The sequence below is a fragment of the Equus asinus genome, chromosome 2 (assembly GCF_041296235.1).
Source record: "Equus asinus isolate D_3611 breed Donkey chromosome 2, EquAss-T2T_v2, whole genome shotgun sequence".
Lineage (NCBI taxonomy): Eukaryota > Metazoa > Chordata > Mammalia > Perissodactyla > Equidae > Equus > Equus asinus.
The window spans coordinates 62,283,047-62,308,623 of record NC_091791.1 but is presented as its reverse complement, the minus strand read 5'-3'; the positions used below and the strand labels follow the sequence as shown (position 1 = coordinate 62,308,623).

Below are 25,577 nucleotides of genomic sequence, written 5' to 3'. Positions count from 1 at the left end.
AGATTATTTTTGTCTAGTAGTATATATCCTGTTTCTGCATGTTGCCAGATCCTGCACTTTTCCTTCTCATAATACCTTCACTTTTTTGTTACTACTTCCCTGTCCTTATAGGCAATGGAATTCTATATCTCTCTATTTTAAGCTAAACTTTATTTAGTATTTTTTAAGTTCTAGGCACTATATAAGCCCTTATTTAAATTGAGGTATATGCAGTATATACTATTTTATTCTCCCTTGTTTTACATATGAGGAAACTGAAGCTCTGTAGTTTGTCTAAAATTTCACGTAGGACCAGCTACTCAATTTGTGGGGCCCAGTGCAAAATGAAAATGTGGATCCCCTTCTTCAAAAAACAGGAAAAAGTGCTGTTAAACATATTAAAATATAAAGCTTGGGGGCTAACCCCAGCAGAGTGGTTAAATTCATGCGCCCCACTTCAGCAGCCCAGGGTCTCGCCAGTTCAGATCCTGGACGTGGACCTAGCACTGCTCATCAAGCCATGCTGAGGTGGCGTCCCACGTGCCACAACTAGAAGGACCCACAACTAAAGTATACAACTATGTACCAGGGGGCTTTGGGAGAAGAAGGAAAAATAAAAAAAAAATTTTTTAAATAAAATCTTTAAAACAAATGTAAAGCTTGTTCCCTTCTTTGGCAGTCTCTCAATCTGTAATGGTATTTTTAATTTGCTATTTATTGTCACACTGCCTAGGCAGGGGGATACCTTTGGGGTGAGTAAAGACCCCCATGGGGATTTGGGGGCCCATGCAACCCACTGGCTGCCTGGAGCCCCCTCCTGCCAGCTGATGTACTGTTCCCAGCTAGAGACAATGAAGCCAGGCCAGGCATCTCCCCAACCCACAGCAGATGGGTGACCTCCAAAGGTATTGTAACTGAGACTCACTCAGTAAACTGAATCGAGAGAGGGCAAGAGGCTCACCTCCACCCAGACACCCGCCAAACATTCTGTGGCATTCATAGCTCAGGTTGGGAATGGCTACAGCCATGCCTCACCCCTAGACACTATGTGGAGCACACATGGAACCCTGCCCGAAGCCAGGCAGAAGGCAGCTGTGGTCACTGGACAAGGGCAGGGAGGGGGAGGCTGGATGGTGTCAGGGAGCCAGAGGTTGGGAAAGCAGGTAGCTGAAAACCCACCCAAGGGAGGTGGTGAGAGGCAGGACCATGGAAAAGCTGAGGCTTCAAGCCCACAGTGCATGCTCCATAGTCCCATTGGACTTCCCTTCTAAAATACAAGCTCAAAGATAAAATTATTAAGAATCAGGGGACGGCCCCATGGCCGAGTGGTTAAGTTCATGCACTCCACTGCGGCGGCCCAAGGTTTCACCAGTTTGGATCCTGGGCGCAGACATGACACTGCTCATCGGGCCACGCTGGGGCAGCATCCCACATGCCACAGCTGGAAGGACCCACAACTAAAAATATACGACTATGTCCCGGGGGGCTTTGGGAGTAAAAGGAAAAATAAAATCCTAAAAAAAAAATTAAGAATCAGAACTATGACCGCAGAGCATTAGACCCCAAATGTGGAGCTCTTCTGCTCAGAAGAGAGAGTAGAAGGGCTCTTCTACTCAGGGCCCTGTGCAACTATGCTGATTGCACATCTATGAACCTGGCCCTAGTTACACAGCTGGTAACCCAGATCAGAGCATGACTGACTCTAAATTACTAAACAGCTGCCTGGGAACTGCCATTCCTTATGCACCCTCTCATCAAAACTAATAAAATTTTTGTCTAGTCTACCACGGCTACCAAAACTGTTTTCTCTGCTCATTATTTCACATTAATCATAGTAATAATTGGGTGATGGAACTATATAAGATTTTTTTCTGTAATCCTTACTCTGCCTCCACTTTGAAGATTGTGTACTTATGTGCAGTTTAACATGTTCTGTCCCAAATATTTCCTGCAAATTGGCAGCGAGGTTCAGAGGCCTGATCATGCAATAGTCTTTTAACTGTAATATATCATCCCTGCCTCCAACTTATACTCCAGGCTACTCCTGGCTGGCCATATTAATCTCCCTAAAATAACACATTGCAAATCCAATCCATGTGCTCCCTTCCGTCCACATCCATTTCTACTTCTGTCCCCTTCCTTTCCCACATTCACATGCACCCTCTAAAATCTTCCATGACACCTCTTAACACGTTAACATCAATGTCTTCCACAGTCTGGGCTCAAACCAACCTTACTGCCTTCTGCTTCCCCACCCCAACCCACAGACAGATGGGTTAAACCGTGCAAAGTGCACAAACTTGGAGTCATCCAGAGCTCAAGCCATAATCCCAGCTTTACAACTTGATTGAGATAGACCTCTGGCAGGTGGCTTTTCTTCTCTCTGCTTGAATTTCTTTCTTTGTAAAAGTAGAACAATACCACCCTCAAAGAGCTGATATAAGGATCAGAGAATGAATTTATGTAAAGCACCCAGGTAAAAGGGAGCTGCTATTATTATTATTATTATTATTATTATTATTATTATAATTGGAGCAATCACAGACAGACATATTCACAGTCTCAAAAAACCCTGGTGGAGTTTCACTTTTGAGCTTTTGCCTACATTTGTATTCCACCTAGAAAGCTCTCTCTGCTTGTCTGAGTCTTACTGTGGTAGGTAAAATTCTAAGATGTCCCTCTAGATTTCCTACCCCTGGTATAATCCCCAGGACTGTGAGTATAATGGATTTACTTCTGTGATTAGATGACATTATATTTCACAGCTGACCTTAAGATAGAGCGATTATCCAGGCAGGCCTGACCTAATTACATTAGCTCCTTTAAATCAAAGAGTTTTCTCTAGCTGGTCATAGAAAAGGAAGTTAAAAATTAGAAGCACGACAAAGATTTGACAAGCTGTTACTAGATTAAAGATGCAGGAGGCCACATGTCAAAGAATGTGGGCAGCCTCTAGGAGCTGAGAGTGGCCCCTGGCTGACAAACAGCAGGGAAATATGGACCTCATTCCCACAGCTGCAAGGAACTGAATTCTACCAACAAGAAGAATCTTGGAAAAAGATTTTTCCCCAGAGCCTCCAGATGAGAACTCAGTCCATTCGACGCCTTGATTTCAGCCTTGTGATACTGAGCAGAGAACGTAGCCACACCAAGCAGAACTTCTGACCTATGCAATTGTGAGATAATAATTAGATGTTGTAAGGTAATTTGTTACATAGTAATAGAATGCTGATGCACCTACTTCAAAGCCCACTTCTTCTAGTCCTTTCTCTATGACTTCCCACTACAAAGCTCTGGCATGAGCTGTTTATATAAATTCTTTCTCCTCATAGCCCTTAACATAATTGTCCTTTTATTACATGACCATTTTACATTTCTCTCCTGTCTGTTTATGACAGAGGTTGCTAGATGTCCCCCAATATCTGTTCTGCTCTTCCTACACAGTAATAGAACCCCAGATTGATAGCTGGGCACTTAGCCACACAGTACCAACTTGACACTTGGCAAGTTACAAAGTTTTGGTTTTCTCACCTCTAAAATGAGGATAATAATGTTTTCAATCTTGCTGAATACAAAGGACTTAGCACATAACAAGCACTAAAAAAAAATGTTACCACAGAGAGAGAGCTCAATTCATAGCCTGCACTAGACTAAGAACCATCATAAAACAAAGTCACAAATACTGTGGTGAAGATCATTTGGTCAAGTTCCAAGCAAGAGGTGATTACCTTGGGCCTGAGGGTAAGAAAGAGTTTATGGGACAGTAGAACTAAATCTGGCCTCAAAGGAAGAATAATGTTTGGTTAGGCAGACATTCCGGAAAGAGCAAGGCCTGGAGGTGAGAGCATATTCCAGGACAATGATTAAATTAGACAGATTAAAGTAAATGTTCACACAATTCAAAGATAAGGATGAAAAGGTAAATTTCCTCAAGATTATAACCAACGGAGGTTAAGGACTGTGTGACATTTGCTCATGGTTATGGGTAGTTCAGCGTTATCCTTTGCCATGTAACTAGTTTGAAGGCCACTAATGATAGAGAACATTGTAAGATATGTAAAAATTTAGCATTTCTCAGTTAGAAATAATTGGGGAAGAGTTTTTGATGGTGGCAATTATTTTACACAGTGCCCCATGACATGGGAAACTTTAGATTCTTCTAAGTCCATAGTACTTATCTGAGGTAAGTCAAAAACAAGAAGTACAGCTCTCTTTTGTTACACAGACTGGGAAATTGAGACATAGCAGCAACTGTGTCGGTATGAGTACAGTTTGTGGAAATTTTAGTCAAGGATAGAGCTGGATATAAAACCTGAGCCTTCTATATTTCGTTGGGATGCTCAGTTTCACTCCATGATTCTGTGCTCTCCTCCTGATTAGTTTTTGGACTGCTATATATTCATTATATATCTAAGGATTTACTTACGCCTTCTCAATACACTCTAGTGCACTTCATGCCCACATGGGTGAACGTACAACATACACACACGCACTGCATTCCCCCTACTCACCGCAGATATACCCACTCTCTCTATCGAGACCACTTCACCAGCCCTTTCTCCACACTGCCTCACATCAGAACCACACAGTGGCTCAATCAGAAGTTCTTCCTTCTCTTCCCCGAACGCTGCATGTACATCACACCACACCCTCCACCCCCACCCAAAACCACAACCACTTCCCCCATCACTTTGAAAACAATGTGGCTCTTCTTTTTTCTTTTTTACTCCAGCTTTATTGAGGTATAGTTAACAAATAAAAATTATACATATGTATATAATTTATGTATATATATGTACAGCGTGATGTTTTGATATACATATACATTATGAAATGATTACCACAATCAAGCTAATTAACACACCCATCATCTCATATACTTACCATCTTTTTGTGTATGGTAAGAATACTTAACATCTACTCTGTTTGAAAATTTCAAGCATATGATACATTATTGTTAACTATAGTCACCATGCTGTACATTATGTCTCCAGAACTTATTCATCTTATAACTGGAAGTTTGTACCCTTTGACCACAGTCTCCTCATTTCTTCCCACCCTCATCCCCTAGCAATCATGCTTCTACTCTCTGCTTTTATGAGTTCAACTTTTTTAGATTCCACATATAAATGAGATCATGCAGTATTTATCTTTCTGTGTCCGCCTTAGTTCATTTAGCATAATGTCTTCCAGGTTCATCCATGTTGTCGCAAATGGCAGAATTTCCTTCTTTTTTAAAGTTGAATAACATTCCACTGTATACACAGACTACATTTTCCTTATCCTTTGATGGAAACTTAGGTTGTTTCCATATCTTGGCTGCTGTGAATGCTGCTGCAAGGAACAGGGGAGTGCAGATATCTCTTCAAGATCTAGATTTCATTTCCTTTGGACATAAACCCAAAAGTGGGATTGCATGTTCCAAAGAAGACAAACAAATGTCCAACAGGTGTATGAAAAGGTGCTCAACATCACTAACCATCAAGAAAATGCAAATCAAAACCATATTGAGATATCACCTCACATCTGTTAGGATAGCTATTCTCAAAAAGTCACAAATTAACAGGTGTTGGCAAGGATATAGAGAAAAGTGAATCCTTCTACACTGTTGAGAACATAAATTGGCACAGCCATTAGGAAAGTTCCTCAAAAAATTAAAAATAGAGGGGCCAGCCCCATGGCAGAGTGGTTGAGTTTGGCACGCTCTGCTTTGACAGCCAAGGTTCACAGGTTCAGATCCCAGCCATGGACCTACACCACTCATCAGCCATGCTGCGGCAACATCCCACATGCAGAGTGGGGGAAGATTGGCACAGATGTTGGCTCAGGGACCATCTTCCTCAGCAAAAAGAAAAAAACATCAATGTGGATTTAAATCATTTTCAGCTTTATACTTTTTTTAAATTGTACTTTAGCCTTCTAGATTGTGTGAGAAAGCTACATAGAAGGCTATTAAAAATTATGTTAAATTCCAGCTCCCAGAAATAACTACTAATAACATTTTAATATTTCCTTTCAGCCTTTCTTCTGTTCATATACATTTTTATGTGTTCATTGCTTTTCTCATACAAAGTTTTTACTGAGATAATTTACATACCATAAAATTTATCCTTTTAAAGCATAGTGTTCAATTTTCATTCCTGCTATTTTCACCTTAACATTATTATATCAAGGACATATGCCCATGACATTGAATATTCTTCAAAACTTGATTTTTATAGTCAGTTTATAGCCATACTACATTTGAAGTGTGCAAGAATCATAAACATCTCCCTATTACTGGACGTTTAGGTTGTCTCCAATTTTTCATTATTGTAAATAATGTTTTGAAAAATAGACGAGTTTTGGGCCGGCCGGAGGGCCCAGTGGTTAAGTTCGCACGTTCCGCTTGGCGGCGGCCCAGGTCTCGCTGGTTCAGATCCCAGGTGCAGACACGGCACCACTTGGCAAAAGTCATGCTGTGGTAGGTGTCCCATGTATAGAGGAAGATGGGCATGGATGTTAGCTCAGGGCCAGTCTTCCTCAGCAAAAAGAGGAGGATTGGCAGCAGTTATCTCAGGGCTAATCTTCCTCAAAAAAAAGAAAGAAAAATAGACCAGTTTTTATTTTTATAGGCATTGAATTGTTGTTTTAATACATTTATTACTTATGAGAGGGGCAAACACTATTGGTTGCCTACCTAATAGGCATTATCTCCTTCATCCTTAGCTTATAGAATCTAACATTTCAGAAAGATATATTAGTTATCTTGTTGCATATAAATTACTCCAGAATGACAATCCTTTATTCTCCCTCATATTTTCTGTGGCTTAGGAATTTGGAAGTGGCTTGGCTGGGACGTTCTAGCTCAGAGTCTCTCATGAGGTTGCAGTCAGATGGTAGCTACAGCTGGAGTCATCTCTAAAGCTTCTTCAATCACATGTCTGATATCTGGACTGGGAAGACTCAAAGAACCAGGGGCCTAAATGATGGAGCACTTCAAGCATCTCTTTCTATTTCTATGTGGTCCCTCCAGTGATCTCTCAAGTGTGCCAGCTTTAGGGTAGCCAGATCTCTTCCACAGGGCTCGTAACTCCAAAGGCACGTCTCCCAAGAGATCAAGAGCTAGGCAGAAGCTATACCACCTTTTCTAACTTAGTCTTGCAAGTCACAAATATCACTTCCCATCTGAGTCATACATAGCCCACCCAGATTCCAGGAAAAGAACCTAGACCCCACTCCTTGATGGAGAAGTATCCATGTCACATTGAAGGAAAACATTTGGAAAATATAATCTGCCAGAGGAGGCAAACATGCTCAGAGTAGGTAGCCCCCCCACCAAAACCTAAGAGATGAACCATGCTTTGTCTGAACTAAGTATGGTAATCCCACTCTTTGTTGTTAGTATAAAAGACACTGCTAGTTAGCCACCCAAAATTTATTTTCCCTTCCTCCTATCAGAACCCAGCTAAATATACTAAATCACCCAAGTTGTCTTGCAGCTAGAATAGACAAGAGATAAATTCTGCCAATTAAACTAAGCTATGAGATCTAGGAAACCTTTTATTTTCCTGTTGTAGGTACTTGCTCCTTTCTGATGAATAAGAACACAGCTCCAAGGGTGGTCCTTCAGAGGCATGAGCCAATCAATACAGTCTATCCACCTGCTCATAGTGATTAGTTCAAGAATGAGCAATTGATCCAATTCCGTCCAGGATGAGAAAAAGTGACTCCCTTTATGGAGAAAGGCAAGTCCCAAGATCTGCACAGTGAATTGGCAATCTGGAGACCTAGGAAAGAGATGGTTTAGTTCTAGTCCAAGTCTGAAGGCCTGAGAACCAAGAGAGCCAATGGTGTAACTCCTGTCAAAGGCTGGCAGGCTCAAAGGAAAAGCCCATGTTTCAGCTCTAGTCCAAAAGCAGGGAACAAGCCAATGTCCCAGTTGGAAGGCAATCAGGCGGGAAAGAGTTCTCTCTTACTTGGGGGAGGGTCACACTTTTTGTTCTCTTCAGGCCTTCACTTGATTGGTTGAGTCCCACTCACCTTAGCGAGGGCAATCTGCTGTACTCAGTCTGTCAATTTCAAAGATCTCATCCAAAAACACCCTCACAGAAACACCCAGAATGTTTGACAGATTATCCGGGCACCCCACGGCCCAGGCTGGTTGACACAAAATTAACCAGTACACTGAGCAAATGAATCCCTCATGTGGTTTAAGCCTGTTTGATTTGGGTTTTCCTTCACTTTGCAACCAGAAGAGACTAAATTGATATAGGGCACCTACTGCGTGCCAGACTGTGCCAGGTGCACAGAAGAGACGAATAACCAGACAGAGTTTCCAGACCTGCAACATGGGCAAGAAGACCATTGCATGTTTTTTTGAAAAATGTTATTAAAGCATAACATTCCGGTGACTGTAGCCTGGTTGACATCTTGACTGCAACCTCATGAAAGATCTCAAACCAGAACCACCCAGATGAGCTATTCCAAAATCCCTGATGCAGAGAAATCTATGTGAGATAATAAAAGTTTTTTGTTGTTTTATGCCATTAAGATTTCAGGTAATTTGTTACACAGGAATAGATAGCTAATACACCCCTCTCCCTAACGTATCTACTAATCTGATCATCATCATCGATTAGTTTTGCCTGTTCTTGTAATTTATATAAACGGAATCCTACAGCATGTACTCTTTTGTGCCTACCTTCTTCTACTGATTATTAGATCTGTGAGATTCATCCATATGCTTACATCTAGCAGTAATCTTTCTTTGTTATTGTTGTATAGTGTTTCATTTCATGATTATACCAAAATTTATCCTTTCTACTGTTAGTGGACATTTGATTTTTTTCCAAATTCTGGCTATATGAATAAAACTTCTGTGAACACTCATATATATCTTTTGATTGGACACATACACTCATTTTTCTTGGAAGTCATTTTTTTAATGTAATATTTCTTGCTGCTTCTAACTTTCTCACGCTACTGCCTACTGTGATATTTTACTTATTAGCTTGTCCTACTGTTCTTTTGAAAATGACTGCAAATTCAATTATATCTTTTAAACATTTCCAAACAACCTTTAATTTGTACATTTTAAGTACTTATAATGGTAAAAGAATAATAAGAGAACACTTTGTTTTCTTAGCTGTGCAAAAGATGAGTTCTCCATATCTGCCTCATTCCCATGGGTTTTCTTAATCCATCAAATGGAACTTTCAGTCCTTCTAGATTTTATGTACAGAGAACATTTTTCAGCAATGTTTTTGCAGATCCCAGATTAACCCTAGCAACTAAAGCTACTACATAGCAAAATTGTTGAATAGCTAATGTTTGCATATGCCAGCAGTTCTCAAACTTTTTGGTCTCAAAACTTCTATACCCGCCTAAAAATTATTGAGGACCCCAAAGATCTTTTGTTTATGTGATTGTATTTATCAATATTTACTGCTTTAAAGAAATTGGTAAAACTTTTACATATTTTTTCATTTTAAATTAACAATAATAAACCTATCATGTGTTAACATAAATAACATATTTTATGAAAAATAATGTGGGCCCCCTGAAGTTGTCTCAGAGATTCAAAGGGGTCCCTAGACTACACTTTGAGAAGCACTGGTCCATGGTGATGAGTTCCTTGCCCCATGATACCATATTGTAGCAATCATCTCTTATTTTGATTTACCAGCATCAATCCATTTTTATTTGGGGATAAAACCCTACTTTGCTAAAAAGAACCTATTCAAGATGGTTCAGATGAGGCTGATCACACTCCTTTTCCCACTCAGAGATAAGCATGTGACCCACGATTGGCCAGAAATTCTTGGGAATTCTCATGTTATTAGAAAATTCTCTCTCTTTCTCTGTCTCTTATCTCTATCCCTCTCTCTCTCTTCCCCCCTCCCCCCAGGTTGTGAATCATAGCCTGACAATAGCTTTTGTCCCCATTTAGGGGAGAGAGCCATCCAAGAGATAATTAGTATATCACCACTTAAAATGATTTTACTCTTTGTTTTATAAACAGTAAAGATTATGTTTTAGTCAGAATGTAAATTAGCCACCTAAATGATTGCAGAGAGGCATGTATCCATTAAGAATGCTTTTAGCCCCAAATAGCAGAAATCCTAAGACTGCCATAAACAAATAGGAAGTTAACTTCCAATTTTGACCAAGACAGAGTAACAGGGACCAGATTTACCCTCTTACCTAAAAACTAGACAAACAAACAAAAAAACAGACAAAATATATGAAACAATCATTTTCAAACATTGGACAATAGACAGTGCATGACAGAGATCCCTGAGAGAATGGAAACAAGTGATGAGAGCTTTACTATTGCCCTGGGTCACTGCCAGGGAGGAGGAATCCAAAGAGTCCACTGTCTACCCGATTTGAGGAGGTTTTTCTGGAGACTGTAATTCACAGGAAACAGTACCAGAAAGGAGACAGCTGCACAGAAAGAGAGCTCTGGAGATCTGCAGAGGATTACCTTTGAGTCTCCAACTGTCTACTCTTCAGAATACACATGTAAGAAAACTACCCAAGGCTGGGGAAAGACCCATCTGAAAGGAACAGGTGGAATAATTCACAGAGCTCACACAGGATTGGGAATAGTTCATATTCTTAACAGCCAGAATGGAAAAATCTTGTAATACATGGACATGAAGCGGCATACTCAAAAAGGTATTGCCTCAGTAGTGATCCAAAATTAACCCTAGATATGGGACTGGCCCCGTGGCCGAGTGGTTAAATTTGCGTGCTCTGCTGCAGGCGGCCCACTGTTTTGTTGGTTCGAATCCTGGGCACGGACATGGCACTGCTCATCAAACCACACTGAGGCAGCGTCCCACGTGCCACAACTAGAAGGACCCACAATGAAGAATATACAACTGTGTACCAGGGGGCTTTGGGGAGAAAAAGGAAAAAAAATAAAATAAAATCTTAAAAAATATATTAAAAAAAACCAAAATTAACCCTAGACTAAAGGTTACTCAACCTTAAGTTATTAACAAATTTAATTAAAGAAAGACCTGAAAGGATCAAATTTTTTCAAAGAAACTTAACTGCATTCTAGAACAAAGCTCAAGAAAAAAAAATTTTTTTTTTGAGGAAGATTAGCCCTGAGCTAACATCTGCTGCCAATTCTCCTCCTTTTGCTGAGGAAGACGGGCCCTGAGCTAACATCCATGCCCATCTTCCTCTACTTTATATGTGGGACACCTACCACAGCATGGCTTTTGCCAAGCGATGCCATGTTCACACCCGGGATCCGAACCCGTGAGCCCTGGGCCACCAAGAAGTGGAATGTGCGAACTTAACTGCTGTGCCACTGGGCCAGCCCCCAGAAAAAAAAATTTTAAACAAGAATATCCAGCAGCGAACAAGATAAAATTTACAATGTCTGTCATTTAATTCAAAAATTGCCAGGCATGCAAAGAAGCAGGGAAAATATAGCCCATAATGAGGAAAATAATCAATTCATTGAAAGCCAACAAGAAATTATATAGATGATAGAATTAGTAAATATGATTATTAAAGTGATTATTATAACTATATTCCACAAGCTTAAGAAAGTAGAGAAAAACATAATCATGTTACATAGAAACACAGAAGATTGAAAAGAAGACCCAAATAGAATATCTAGAAATGAAAAGCATAATGTCTGAGATGAAAAATACACTGGATGGGATTAACAGCAGATTAGACACTGAAGAACTTGAAGTGAACCTGAAAACTATCGAAAATTACACACAGAGAGAAATAAGCTTAAAAACAAAATAAACAGAGGCAGCTCTGAGGGCCTAGTGGTTAAGGTTCAGCATGCTCCACTTCAGTGTCCTGGGTTCAGCTCCACAGGTCCAGAACCACACCAATCGTCCGTCAGTAGCCATGCCATGGCAGTGGCTCACACAGAAGAACTAGAAGGACTTACAACTAGAATATACAACTACGTACTGGGGCTTTGGGGAGGAAATGAATATGTAAAGAAATAGGTTTGGGACCACTTCCAGCCGCCTAATACCTGTGTATTTAGAAGCCCTGAAGGAAAGAGAGAATGGAGGGGTAGGGGGCAGAAAAAACTGCAGAAATAAAAGCCAAGATTTCTCTAAAGTTGGTGAAAACCATAAAGGCACAGATCCAAGAAGCTCAACAAACCCCAAGTACAAGTAACATAATGAAAACTATACCAAAGCACATGATAATCAAATTCCTTAAAACCAGTAACAAGAAGAAAACCTTAAGAGCTGCCAAAGAAAAATAAAGCTTTACATATGGAGGAACAAAGATAAGAATAACATCAGACTCCTCATTGGACACAATGAAAGTCACAAATTGGTAGAGCGATATCTTTAAAGTACCAAAAGAAAAAATACTGTCAACCTAGAATTCTATGCCCAGTGAAAACACCTTTCAAAAACGAAAGGAAAATGAAGACTTTTTCAGACATAGAAAGCCGAAAAACTTTGTCACTAGTAGACGTGCATACAAAAAACATTAAAGGAAGTCTTTTGGACAGAAGGAAAATGATATCTACACAAAGGAATGAAGAATACTGTAAATGGTAAATATGTGGGTAAGTATAAACAAATAGGGATTTATTTTCCTCACATAACAAAAAGGTTGGAGATTGGCAGTAGGTAACTTTAATTCAGGTGGTCAGTCTTCAAGGATTGCAGCTCTTTTCAATCTTCGCTCTGCCATACTTGATATTTAGACTTTTCATCCTAATGTCTGTTGCCTCAAAGAGGCCTTGTCTTAATATTTTCCCTTTCATGTATCAGTGAGGGAAAAACTCTCCTAGAGCCTCTCAGGAGACTTCTCCTTAAGTCTTTTAGCTGAACTGAACAAGTAGCTTGCTTTTACAGCCTCTGTAATGGGAGGTAGGAAAGAGAAATGGTGGTTCAGCTAAACAAATAATTGTTGTTATAGGGTATTAATTAAAAGTGTAAAGCTTGAAGTTGAGATGAAACTCAAAATTATCTGTGATATTATGTAAGGACCATCTCTTAAGTTAGGGACCCAAAGCACAAAGACAGGGTCCCACAGACAGATTGGAGAGGTTAAGATGCCCCCACAACCGTAGGTGAATCTGGAACCTACAGTAGTCCAAGATTCTGTTCTTCATAGCTACTCTATCGAGTCCACATCAGATCCAAACAAGCCAAATCAAAATGGAGAAGCTTCACCAGACACTTCTGCCTGAGAGTTTCAGAAGGAGAAACACTACTATCCTTTGTCTGCCCTACGGCCCAGGGCTGTTCAGAATTCTTGGACCACCCACGGAACACTCCTTTCCTTCATCAATGCTAAGTGAGCCAAAGGAGAGAGAGCAAATGAATCGTCCATCTTTCTTCTTCCTTTCTATCTCTTTTCTTTTCTCCAGGTCAAGAAGGATAAAGTCAGCAAGAGAATCCCAAATTGTTGCCTTTGTTTCCTCTTCTTTTCTATGTAGCCTTTGGTTAGAATCATCTGCTACTTAGGAAAGTCAAAGAAACTTGATTAGGGTTTTAAAATTAAAACTCAATTCATTTGTCACAGACTTTGGATCTTAACTTTAGATGCCAGTCGAAAGATAACTTAACAATTTGTATGGATATTACTGAGCAGAGGAGTCCGGCAAGAGAGCAGTAAGTTCAAATGCTGTAGGAAGAAAAACCAAAATAGGATGTTATCATGTGGTTTGGGGCTAAAGAAAAATATTTCATCAGCTTCAGCATATTGTAGTTATTAGCCCAAGAAACTGAGACATAGATAAGGCTAAAGATAGAAAAATCTAGATTGAGCTCTGCCTCTTATCTTCTGGGAGCTATAACATTATCACTCATGTTTCTTTTATCCTTTTTCTGTTAACATACATAACCCATTTGCTTTGGAGAATTCCTCTCCTACTTCATACAATTGGTGGGGCTCTTAATTACAGTTATCTCTTTTCTCTAACCACTTCCTCCCACCATTACCAAAGTGGAGTGAATATGACCTAGAATTGGCCAGTCATAGTATCCCACCTCTTTGGTAGTAATCAATCATTTAAGAATGGACGCATAACCCTAGCAGAGCCAATCAAAATCCTTCCCTGAAATTGATAGGTGGGTAATGAGAGACAGTAATTCTCTATTGGAGTTACTAAACTTGAAAGATGTGAAATTGGAGTTGTTGGAGCCAATTTCCCCAGAGGCCTATCTGGAGTAGGAAAAAGTGAAGACAAACCACTGAGAAAAGCAGGGCATGAAGATAGGGAAAGAAGAAAAGACTTGGCCCATTGTTTGAGACCCTGAATCCAGTTATGCTTAAAGCCAGACCCTGCCCTGAACCACCCAAATATAGGAACAAATAAATTCCCTTTGGCTTTTGCTAAGTTTAGGCAGGATCCTCCCACCTGCAGTCAGAAGAGCTCTGGTTACTGCACATTGCTTTTCCCCGGTCTTGTCTACGTCCCTATACAGAGGAAAGGGAAGAAAGAGCATACTAAATGGTTTGTACCAGCTTAGGAAGAAGACAAAGGTTTTAAAGTCACCCAAAACAGAGGAATATTGCTTCCCTTCTCTTACCACCCTCAACACACACCCTCCAGCATCAGGTACATGTTTAGTATATTTACTTGGGGAATTATTTTGAGAACAGCACAACATTATAGTTTGGAGTACTATGGATAATTATATTTTCTAAGAGAGCTCTTGTTTTCTTTCCAATGTGTGACTTATACAAACTTTGCTTTTTAGAAAGAAGTTTTATTGTTATCTTACCACATGATCTAAAGATACTTATAATCAGTTTTAGAACCCCCTGATCTGGTAAATTTTAATGGAAGTCAATGAAAGAATGTAAGCCACGTAACAGCAAAATTCCTAAAACGTTATTTATTCTCCTAAGCAAGAGGGACTTGCATCACTCTTTATGCGCTCAGGAGTGATTGCTCCAGAAATTAGAGTGGATTCACAGACAAAGTGACTCTGGAGCATGGTATCTTATAAAATACAGAGAATCTTGGAAAGTGGGTGAGAAATAATTTCATTAACTGTAGGCCTGTTGTAAAGCAATCATTTTACCTAGTAACCAAAATGTTTGCATTCTCTGGCCTAGGACTACGAATTTCAGCCATGTTCATTAATACTAAAACAAAAACTCAATACTCATTCCTTTGATTGCCAGAAGTTACTGCTTCAATGTGACTGGGTGGGAGGGGCTGTCTATTGAAGGATCAGGAATAGGTCTGTAAGATTCTGCTGCTCTGGCCATCTCACCTTGTGGTCTCTTTCAGGGACCCTGATGAGATCACCACTGCAGGGGACACCTCTGTTCCCCACCTGGTTCCCTCTGAGGTTATCCGCAGGCTGTTATCTGGGAAGGGTGTGTTGCTCTCTCCTTAGCTACCCTCTCCCACATGTGACAGTCTTACTTAGGAATCAAATGCACTTAAACAAAAAAGCTATGTGCTGCATAGATAAAAGAATATTTCACAGAATCCAAGGATAAGACGTGCAGTCCAGCCTCATAAGAGACAGAACAAAAGGGATTAGGGTGTGGTCAGGTACAATGGCAGGCATCTTCTATCTCTGTATCTTCTTCTAGGGCCTCTGGTACTCATGGGCACCTGCTGTATTCTCCTCCCTTTGTGGTGACTCTCTTTACCTTTTCATCCACAGCGTGGACAATGACTGTTCCAGCTTTCTTGGTTCCCTCCCTGTTTTCTCTCACAGGCATTTTCCCTAATAAATTTCTTACACAGTTAAGCTTGATTCTGCTTCTCAGAGGACCCCAGACAAACATATCCAACATCAATACATTCTGGATTATTCAGTCTTAAAAACTACCATGTGAAGGGCAGCAATAGCCAAGAGCTGTCACTGTATAGCCTCTCTTCCAACATGAGGTGAAGTTCACCCCTGTGGTCCCTTCTACAGTCTTCAGGGTTCCTTCATTAAAAAAAACTGGAAAAAAGTTACACAACTCTCCAAAAATGAGCAATAGTTTACAGGTATAGGGCAGCCTAAATTCATAGAGGAAAGAACAAGTTCACCTTCAGGGTTGCTAAAAGATACACCCAATTTACACTATCAAATACATAATTTCTTGATCAAAAACCACTATATTTGAGTTTGTTTACTGTATTCAATTTTTCTCTCAAGACCAATGGATGGATACTTTGTACACATTTGCATGATTTAAAAACAAAACGGAGGCTTTTCCAGAACACAGGGCAGTTGACTCTCAATGTGTATCCAAATCTTCACTTTTTGACAGGAAGGATCTGCTTGTACCTTTTTTTTTTTTTGCTGGGGAAGATTAGCCCTGAGCTAATATCCATTGCTGCTTGTAACTTTTAAGTTTTTATTCTGCTTCAAAAATCTCAGGATCCAGTCTCTATAGAGACAATCCATTGTACCTACATTCTCATTTAATCCTAAAAATACCTGTCTTTGATTCATTTTCATTTTACAGAAGAGGAAACTACATTTCAGAGAAATTAGGAAATTTACCCAAGGTTGTTCCACTAAGTCTTAGAGACAGAAATTAAACCCAGCTCCTCCTAGCTCACAATCTCACATCTTTCCGCTGCTTTCAGAGATGCCACTGAAAATCTAATTTGCTAAAATCTTTATTAACGATAGTATATGAAGCTTTAAGCAAACTTGCTTGTCCTTTTCTTACTTAAGAAAATGTCTGTGAACTGCTTGGTCAAAATAGGTGAATATACGTAAGTGTTTGTTATGTATTGCTTAAATTTCTGACATATTGAAAAAAGAAAAAAAAAAAGCTTTTCTCTTCCTCTTCCACTTTACTGGGGCCAAGGTTTCCAGTGGTATCCAGTAAGGGGTGGAGGTTGGCATGCCTGGGGTTAAGCAAGTAAATACAGATTTCTCACTGTCACAAAAAGGAGTTACAACCGTGGAAACTGGGAAGTCTAGAATATACTCTGGAGTGTTGCATAGGAATTGGAAATGTCAGTATCACAGTCTGATTAGATAGATAGACAGATAAATACAGCTCTGTGTGTATGTTCTACTTCTGTTCACTGAGAGGGTCTAGAAGCAACGGCATTCCAATAACAATGAGCACATTTAGATCTTGGTTTCTAGATACCATTATCCACTAAAAAGAACCAGGACCCCTTGACGAAATGGTTGCTCCACGACCGGAGCAGGGAAAATACAAGATGTGTTTGTAACATTTTATGACACCAGAAAGTGGAAAGCAAAGAAGTGCTCAAAGAATGATGGGAACATATCTATAAGACACAGTAACCAGCTTGAAGGGGCACCCACTGGCCAAGTCTGGGACAATTTGAGTATCAAAATAAATAATAATAATAACAGATTGTAACCTTATGAGTAAAAGAGAAATCCCAGGCCAGCCCAGTGGTGCAGTGGTTAAGAGCACACGTTCCGCTTTGGCAGCCCAGGGTTTACCGGTTCAGATCCCAGGTGGGGACATGGCACTGCTTGGCAAGCCATGCTGTGGTAGGCGTCCCACATATAAAATAGACGAAGATGGGCCCGGATGTTAGCTCAGGGCCAGTCTGCCTCAGCAAAAAGAGGAGGATTGGTGGCAGATGTTAGTTCAGAGCTAATCTTCCTCAAAAAAAAAAGAAAGAAATCCTGAGTCCATACTGGTATTAATTAATTAATTAATTAGGGAGAAAGGAAAATTCTATCCTATCTAATAAATCTAGATGGAATGATAGGATTAGAAAATCTCCATTTGGTAATTATCAGAATAATAATTTATTCAAGTTAGATCATTAATGGATGCTAAAATTGGCGAGAAACAAGATATTCACATGATCTCAAAAATTCTTGCCACAAAATAATTATTAATTACTTTACAATGGAGAACCTGGCAGATACCATCTTAACTTGGTCATAAAAGTTAGCAACACCATTAATGGAACAAATTGATATCACGTGCCTCCTCATATGATGCCTGGAGACTAGTATAGCACCACTTATGTGATATTCCTGCCAAAATGCATAGTTATAATCATCAGACAAACCTCCATAACTAAGGAACATTCTCAAGGCAATTGGCTTGGGCTTTTCAAAACTATCAAGGTCATGAAAGATAACAGAAATGGTTCCAGGTTGAAGAATACTAAAGAGACAGGACAAATGAATGCAACACTTGATCCTAGATTGAATCTTGGACTTGTAAGGGACATTATTGAGACAATAGGTGAGATCTGAATTAGGTCCCTAGATTAGATGATATTGTTGGATCAATGTTAATTTCCTGGTTTTGATTACTGTATTTTATCCTTGCACTCAAGAAATACAAACCGAAATATTAAAGAGTAATGAGGCATCATGTCTACAACTTATTCTCAAATGATTCAGAAATAATAAGTGGAGGATCGAGGTGAAGGATATATGGAAGATCTGTGTACTATTTTGTAACTGTTTTTGTAAATTTAAAATTAATTCCAAATAAAAAGTTTTAAAAATGAAAAACTGTGTCAGTTTCTTCCCTGAAGAGCTCTAAGAACAGCAAAGCCCACAAACACCTGTGGGATTAGGAGATTTAGGGAAAACAAAACAAAAATATTCCTTTCAGTTATTTATGGCTGCGTAATAAACCACTCCAAAATTCAGTGACTTCATTGTGTTATCTGTCATGATACTGTGGATTGATTGGCCTCAGCTGGGCAGTTCTGCTCCAATGTGATGTCAGATGGGGCTTCAGTCATTTGGGGGTTCCACTAGGCTGGAACATCCAAGATGGCACGTTCACATGCCTGGTGCCTTAGTGAGGACGGTTGGAAGGCGGGGCTCAGACAAGCTGCTAGGGTGACGGGGCCTCTTCCTCCATGTAATCTCAGGGTCTCTCCATTTCTGCATGGCCTAAGTCACTTCTCCAGGTGATCTCTCCAGCAGAGTAGCCAGACTTCTTATATGGCAGTTCAGGACTCTTCAAAAGTGCAAAAGCAAAAAATTGCCAAGACTTCTTAAGCTTAAGTCTAGAACTGGTCCAGTATCACTTTCATTGTATTCCATGGGTTAAAATGAAACAAAAAGTAGAGAAATGTTCAAACATACAAAAAGTATATGAGCTTTCATGTACCCATCATCCAGTTTCAAAATTTTGTATGATATTTTAAATCTAATTAAATTTATTGGTAATTTTATTAAAAGATGAGTCATAGGGCCAATCTAGGTTCTCTGTGGGAGGAGATTGTACAAAAGCATGGATAACAGGAGGTATATTGGGGCTATCTTTGAAGATTAGCTACCATGCCACCACAGCTAATTTTCCTGTCTCCTTGCCAGAAATATGCTATATTTTAAAATCATATTTAAAAAGTAACCTTCAGGGGCCGGCCCAGTGGCACAGCAGTTAAATGCACACATTCCGCTTCAGCAGCCCAGGGTTGGCTGGTTCAGATCCCGGGTGAGGACATGGCACCACTTGGCACACCATGCTGTGGTAGGCGTCCCACATAGAAAGTAGAGGAAGATGGCCACAATGTTAGCTCAGGGCCAGCCTTCCTCAGCAAAAAGAGGAGAATTGGCAGTAGTTAGCTCAGGGATAATCTTCCTCAAAAAAAAAAAAGTAATCTTTAAAAGCCAAAAATGAACCAAAGCAAATAAGTTAAAGCTTTTCTTTTTAAAGAGACATACCATACATTCTTGTATAAGTTCTCTCTTTTTCCCTCTATCTGATAGGTATGTAATTTGTGCTTGTTGTGGTTTTTAAAAACCTAGTTTATTTTCTCATTATAACTTTGTTGTATCTGAGCAGCAAACTATCTTGATTTATGAACGTCTTCCTGATTGTATTTTTATTAATTCTTTAGATATCAAGGACAAGTTGAAATAACCAAATGAATTTTCATCATAATGTCCTTTCACTGTCATGAATTGAAGTTTTAGCAGCTTTACTGAGATAGAATTTAAATACTATAAAATTTATACATTTAAAGTATCCAGTTCAATGGTTTCTAGTAAGTTTACAGAGTTGTGCAACCACCACCACAATCAATTTTAGAATATTTTCATCACCCCAAAAAGAAATCTGCTTCCCATTTTTAGTCACCCCCCAACCCACCACCACTCCCAGTCCTAGGCACCACCAGTCTGCTTCCTGTCTCTATAGATTTACCTATCCCGGACAATTTGTATAAATGGAATCACACAATTTGCGGTCCTTTGTGACTGACTTCTTTCAATTAGCATGATGTTTTCAAGGTTCATCCATGTCGTAGTATGTATCAGTACTTCATTCCTTTTTGTTGCTGACAAATATCCCATTGTGTGGGTATACCACATTTTATCAGTTGGCAGTTCATTTGCATTTTTTCTACTTTTTGGCTATTATGAATAATGCTGCCATGAACATTCATGTATACATTTTTGTGTGGACGTGTGTTTTCTTTTTTTTTGCTGTGGAAGATTCACCCTGAGCTAAGATATGCTACCAATCTTCCTCTTTTTTGTATGTGAGCCACCACGACAGTATGGCCACTGACAGAAGAGTGGTGTAGGTCCATGCTGAGGGGCCAAACCCAGGCCGCCAAAGCAAAGTGTGCCAAACTTAACCACCAGGCCACCAGGGGTGGTCCTGGATATGTGTTTTCCTTTCTCTTGGGTTGATATCTGGGTCCATGAATATTTTATAATATATTAATTTCATATATTTGATTAATTTTATACAACTAATTAATTATATTTAATTACATTTTTATATTTGATTAATTTTGTGTATTTCATAATATACCTGGATCTATTGATACTTTTATGAGAAAGCTAATGGTTATTTTCTAGTTATTAAACTTCACCTTTCTACTATATAGTAAACTGTAAATAGTAGTTAATTTGGGGGAAGAGGATTAGAGAAGTTGATGGGATCTTAGTATAAAGGAAATTAACAGCTTAGACTCGAAGTGTAACTATATGGTTTAAAATCCTGACTCTACCACTTACAAGATGTGTGACTTTAGACAAGTTACTTAGCCTCTCTGAGCTTCAGTTTTTTCCTTGTCTGAAAAATGGAGGAAAATATAATAATAACTACCTCATAGCATTGTTGTGAGGATTAAATCAGATACCCCTAAACCTAGTGCTGGGGACATTGTAAAAATGTATTAATTGTTAGCAATTATTATTAACAATTTATATACTGTTGCATTTTTACATTTTTATAATGAACACACATTGCTTTTGAAATTTTAAAAACAACTTTTAAGTGTGTGAAGTCAAGCTTAATATTGCATGTTTACTAATTTAAATACGTTTTTACCTTATCAAATCATGCTTTAAGCTGAAAAATAGAGATTTGACCCTGCTTTCTTGGTGTCTGTGTTTTGGATTAACTGAGGAAATGGAGGCTGCGGACTTACGGTCTGAGTTGTGCGTCAGTTATTCTTTTCCATTTTATACATCAAGGAGGTAGAATTTCCTGGGTAAAAAAATTCATAAAGCTGTGGTGCCATTTTTTAAAATTGATCTAAAATAAATGCTAACAATATCAAATTTCCTAGTACAAAGAGTTACTTTTCTCATTCCATTGATCATTTGGATCTTTGAAACAAAGCAATTCTAACTAAATTTCTTTTTGACCCCTGAGGCTTTAGTTTTAGTGCAAAAGAACTCTTGCTAATAATCTTGCATCTTGCCAAAGGTCCTGTCTTGTCCCCTATAACTGGTTTGAGCATTCCATTTTAATTCATGGCTTGCGGAATTAGTAATTATATGATTTCTCTAGTGACTCCAATCTTAAATAATAATACCCCTCTAATAAGGTGTTCTATCTATAAGGCTGAAAGAGAAATTAGATTTTTAAGAGAAAGCAGCAGCAATACTAGAATTAACTGTTAACATGTGCTTTAGAAGTCATTTTATGGCCTGTTTCTACTGCTTTATTCATGTTTCTGGTCAGAAGAACAGGAGTACAGAATGAGGAGCTTATGAGGTCCTCACCCTGGTTCCTCTCACCCATACTTGGACTCAGTAAGTGGCCACTCACTAGGATCTCCAAATGGGATACCAGGGCCATTTTGCAGACCTCAGGAGACCTGTAGCCTTTTAACCAACCAAGCTGTAAGTAGATACAAGGTAACAAGTACTGTGCTCAGGGCTATCTTTTGTGTGTGTGGATAACATATCTATTGAGATATAGTTTATATACTATGCAATTCACCCACTTAAAGTATACAATTCAATGGTTTTTAGTGTATTCACAGAGTTGCACAACCATCACCACAATTTTAGATCATTTTCATCACCCCAAATAGAAACCCCATGCCTATTAACAACATTCCTCTTTATTCCCCAGCCCTAGGCGGCCACTAATCTATTTTCTGTCTCTATAAATTTGCCTATTCTGGAAATTTCATATAAATGGCATCATATAATATGTGACCTTTTGTGTCAGACTCCCTTCATTTAGCATATTTTCAAGTTTCATCCATATTGTGTCATGTATCAATCCTTTATTCCCTTTTATGGCTGAATAATATTCCATTGTATGGATGTACCACTTTTTGTTTATCCATTCATCAGGTGATGACATTTGGGTTGTTTCTACTTCTTAGCTATTGTGAATAATGCTACTATGAACATTCAAGTGCAACTTTTCGTTTGAACATATTTTCATTTCTCTTGGGTATTCCACCTAGGAGTGGAATTCCTGGATCATATGGTAACTCTATGTTTAACTTTTTGAGAAACTGCCAGATTGTTTTCCAAAGTGACTACACCATTTTACATAAAGACTGTCTTAAGATCTACTTTGTCTGGGGTTAATTGTATCAGGGTATGGCCTTGGGAACAGACCTTTGCTGTTCAGGTAAAAAACTTCTGTCAAAGATTCTTATTATATTATGATCTGAACTTTAGCAATCTAAAAGAGTATGTACTTTTCAACAGTTTTCAAAATAAAATGATTAACATTCTTCTGTTTAGAAAGAAGAAAAAGAATCCTACTTATCAAGTTTCTAGGATTCTATGGACTTTTATGGAGCACTTGCCTCTTCTCACCCTAAGAGACTGAGTAGGCGTTAGGGGCAGGTGGAGCAAGGCATAGTGGTATAAATTAAGGGGCACAGCAAAAGAAAACATGTCCCCATTTTGATAAGGTAATTCTTCATCTCACTTACAACAATACCCCTGGTTACAGAAGTCAGAAGCTCATATGGGTTAATACATTTTTATTGTAGTCACTCACACCTTAGCACAAATTACTTTAATAATAACACTTTCCACCTAACTACTGGTTGAGTATAGTCTGCTCAAACCAAGGTGTTCTGATAGTAGAGGAGGTACAAAAAAAGTGGAAAAGGAATAATTTTAGAGCCTAAGAAGGGTGATTTAGAACATACTACATACATTACATTTATTAGATCATTTCTTCCTTATAACAACTCCACAACTCCAAAAGTGTGATACACACTGTTATTTTTACTTTAAAAGAAAGGAAAAAGGCTCAAAAAGTTAAGTGACTTACCAAAGGTCACACAGATTCTATGTGGAGAGCTGAGATTTTAACTCAAATTTATCTGATTCCACAGAGTCAGCGCATCCTCCTTCTATTCTGAGCAGAGAGCAGACACTACTGGGCCTCGGGCTCTGGGAAGGAGGGAATGTGGAGAGTAAGGGTGTGCCAAAGCCAAGCTTTGCCTTCTCTACAAATTTTTTTCATGTCCCTGGTTGCTACAACTACTTACTGGCAGCACCTCCGACCACCAATGGTTCAGCAGTGCAGGAGTGCTAACGAGTCCCCAAATGCCTCAGCTTAGCGCAGCTAGCGCTCTGGACTAAGTTAGGACTCCAGCAACTGCCGCGCTGCCTGGGCCACACACACTCCAGCAAAACTTCCTTATTTGGAAAAGTCTTCTCCATCCTATTTGGGCAGAAAGAATACAATCTCACATTTAAGAAAAACAAAATGCTTTGACCTACATCAGAAGGGGCACTTGAAAATACTAAAACACAGAGAAATGCCAAAAAAGATTAAGTATATTTCTAAATACTTTGCTCAAGTGTCGGGGGGGCAGGCACGCTTCATCAGACAGTTAAAAGAAAATTCACAAATCTCTTTTTCTTTAACACCAGAAGTTGTTCTAGTTAACAATAATCTTTCAATTTCAGTTATATGAAATTTAGCACACTTTTTATTAGAGTTTAGAAAATATACATTTTGGAGTTGTTTATGCTGTCGAAGCCGAGAGGGACCTGAGTGGCAGGAGAATGTACTTTCTCAGATATGGTTTAGCATTGCTTCTAACACCCTGAGCAGAAGTTATATTTTAAAAGGCAGGACCAAGTAGATATTTGCAGGATAGGCCAGTGGGGTCAGCCTGAGTGTAAGCTTTTGTCATTCCTGGAAACTGCCCAGGAGCAGCTTGATAGAAAGGTGAAAAGAGGAGACTTAAGATAAGCCTCAATTCTGCCACTAAATAGCTAGATGAACTTGGGCAAATTACTTAACTTTCTGAATGGACCTCAGTTTGCTCTTCTCTGAAGAAGGATTAGACTAAAAGACCTCCAAGGACCTTTCCAGAATTGACTTTCTATTGTATAATTTCCATGATTGGAAAGGGCTTGTCTAGGCTAAAGTGTGCAATGGAAACCATGGGTTTCCCATACCCTCTAGACCCACCTCTCATTTCCTAACTTCCCTCCTGGTAGCCTCACCCCCTCACCCTTTCTGGAGCCCGGGGCCTTAGTGTTGCTTCCTGGCTTTTTGGAGCAACCTCCCAAAAGATCAGTTGGTGTGCAAAGCACAGTAAGCCTGACATCTTCCCCAATGCTTGTCAAATCTTATCTCTCTCTTTTTCCATTCCCTCAGAATCTGCTCTCATCTCAACCACCTGGTCATGGGTGATGAGGGATTAAATTAGATAAAATAACCCTCATTGATATTTACTAGTATGTAACCCCATTCACACAAATACTTCAAAAATAATCAGAATCTACATGTTCCCCCTCAAAGGTCCTAATAGCTGCTTTATTCATTTACATGATAGGTGAGTGTTGATCAAGGGTCTTCTTATGCCCCTCAAATTGCAATAAGGTTAGATTGCCTTCTCCAATCAGGGAGACTTGGGGAAGTTGTCGTATCTTGGCAGGAATATTAAACTCAAGATGGAGATTTTGTTTTCCTTGGCATTAATCTGTATCTAATGCCAGTGAACATTATCCTTGTTTAATTACATTCACTAACCAACTGACACAACTTCCCCTGGGAAGAAGCTTATCCAACTCTGACTCATGCTTTACAGCATGTTGGATTTGAGGAAATGGATAATATACGCCCCGCTGGCTTTGGAATTTTAAACAGAAACCCACATGCAGCTGAGTCTCCGTCTTACTCCCAAATATGGGAGAATGTGTGCCCCAGCTGTGGTTTCAGGAGGCATTCTCAGTGTGACAAAAGGCAAAACTCATGGTATGCGCTGAGCACCAGGCCAGGCGTGAAGAGCTAGAGCCAGCATCCATTTAAAGGAAAAGGAACAACCCCAGCAAAGGGGAGGCAAACTGCCACCCCTAATGACTGCGTCCCTTTTCTAGAGTTATCTTGATGATGTCATGGCAGTGAACATCTTATTAAAAGTAAAATGCATCTCTAGCAACCACACACTAAAGAGGAGGGTCTTCCAGGGGCCAACCTTTAGAGACTTTTAGAGC

General features: G+C 39.4%; 1 long non-coding RNA gene across 5 annotated transcripts; it reads right to left on the bottom strand.

Moving 5' to 3' along the window:
* Positions 1-4,700: 4,700 nt before the first annotated feature.
* Positions 4,701-23,742, bottom strand: LOC139041130 (uncharacterized). 5 transcript variants are annotated; one of them, XR_011495813.1, is made up of 5 exons: positions 23,615-23,742; positions 23,395-23,516; positions 14,336-14,394; positions 12,568-13,599; positions 4,701-6,549 (listed from the first exon to the last, which is right to left on the bottom strand). It is a non-coding gene; the product is annotated as an uncharacterized lncRNA (long non-coding RNA). The 5 variants fall into 5 exon arrangements; XR_011495812.1 differs by having other exon boundaries at positions 4,701-6,545; XR_011495814.1 differs by having other exon boundaries at positions 4,701-6,540.
* Positions 23,743-25,577: the final 1,835 nt, after the last annotated feature.